This window comes from Elephantulus edwardii, unplaced genomic scaffold, assembly GCF_000299155.1.
Source record: "Elephantulus edwardii isolate Elephantulus edwardi_28Jun2011 unplaced genomic scaffold, EleEdw1.0 scaffold00308, whole genome shotgun sequence".
In the NCBI taxonomy this organism is placed as follows: domain Eukaryota; kingdom Metazoa; phylum Chordata; class Mammalia; order Macroscelidea; family Macroscelididae; genus Elephantulus; species Elephantulus edwardii.
In genome coordinates this window covers 1,645,516-1,647,336 of record NW_006400058.1, presented here as the reverse complement: position 1 = coordinate 1,647,336, position 1,821 = coordinate 1,645,516, and positions in this window count along the sequence as shown.

Sequence of the window (1,821 nt, the reverse complement as noted above, 5' to 3'; positions counted from 1 at the left end):
AAAAATTTAAAAAATAAAAAAAAGAAATTCAGTTTTTAGCTAGCTAGTCCTTTATTTCCTCTTCCAAGTCCCTATTTTGTTGTTATTGTTGTGTGCCATTGAATCCAATCCGATTGGCACAGGAGGAGATTGTCCCTCATTCTCCAGTGGAGCATCTGGTGGATTCGAACCACAAGCCTTCAGGATTGCAGCGCAGCTTCTTGCCATTAGGCCACTAGAGCTCCCTTAAATCCTTATTGTTGAACACTGAAATAGCAGCAGTCAAAAATTAGTTTGAGTTACTTTGGGGGCCTACAGACTTTTTCTGAAGTTTTCTTCTAATATCAGGGGTAAATGTTTATTTATTACTATTCTTTCTTCATGAGATTTAGTATTTAAGTTAGTGAATTTGTTGCATAATTTTTACTAGCTTATTTTTTAAAGCTGCAGGGTTGTCTTTGTGTTATTTCTGCTAATTTAGAGTCGTTTACTGATTTTACCTGAATATCTTTTTTTTTTTTATGAGACAATTTTGTATGTAATCTCTAGCAGCTATCTCTTGACTCCAGTTCTTTGTTTTAATTGATAGGGTTTTTTTTTCTTTTTTTTTTGTTGTTTTTATTTATTTATTTATTTCTTGTTATATATCGTCAAATTAGATCCAACTGGCACTGGAGGAGATTGCCCCTCCTTTTCCAGCAAAGGATCTGATGGATTTGAGCCATGTGCCTCTGGGATCACAGTACAGCTTAATTGATAGTTTTAAAGTGGATCTATCTTAGGAATTGCTTGAGCTTTATCTGGTAGGTGTGGTTTCCCTTAACTCACATGGTTCAAAATCAAGAAGAGAGTGTGTCAGGGATGTGTCCTGTCTCCACACCTTTTCAGTCTCTGTACAGAACAGATCATTCGGGAGGCTGAGGCTGAGGTCCATGAGGAGGAATGTAGCATCAGGGTTGGAGGAAGACTCATCAACAACCTACGTTATGCAGATGACACAGCCTTGCTTGCTGAAACTGAAGTGGACCTGAAGCACTTGCTGCTGAAGGTCAAGGACTTACAGTCTTGAAAATGGATTGAAACTAAACATCAAGACAAAGATTCTCCCCACTGGGCCAACTGGCAGCACCATGATGGATGTAAAAGAGATTGAGCTTGTTAACAATCACAGCCTGTCCAGCTCCACAATCAACACTCTTGGAACCAGCAGTTAGGAAATCAAAAGGCAAATTGCATTAGGTAATTCTGCTGTCAAGGACCTTTCCAGAGTACTGAGAAGCAATGATGTCAGTCTAGAGACTAAGGTGCGCCTGACCCAGGTCGTGGTCTTTGCCATTATTTGCTATGCATCAGAGAGCTGATAATGACTAAGGATAACAGAAGAACTGATGTTTTTTTGAGTTGTGGTGCTGGAGAAGAGTCTTGAACATACCATGAACCATCAAGAAAACAAATAGGTCTGTCTTCTTAATTTTTCTCCCTCTATAAAGTTGTAAATTTATTCTTTCTATACTAGGATTGGTGGAAGAGTAATCAACAACCTGTGTTATGGAGATGACACATCCCTGCTTGCTGAAATTGTTGTTGTTGTTGTTATGTGCCGTCGAGTCGTTTGCGACTCATAGCGACCTTATGTATGACAGCCCTAAACCCTGCTCTATTCTGTGCCAATCTCATTGCCTCTGACACACACACCCATCCCGATTACCCCAGTCACTGAATCAATCCACCTCATAGAGGGTCTTCCCCTCTTGCCCTGTCCCTCCACTCTGCCCAGCATGATGTCCCTCTCTAAAGACCTGTCTCTCCTTACAACATGTCCAAAGTATGTCAGGCGAAGCC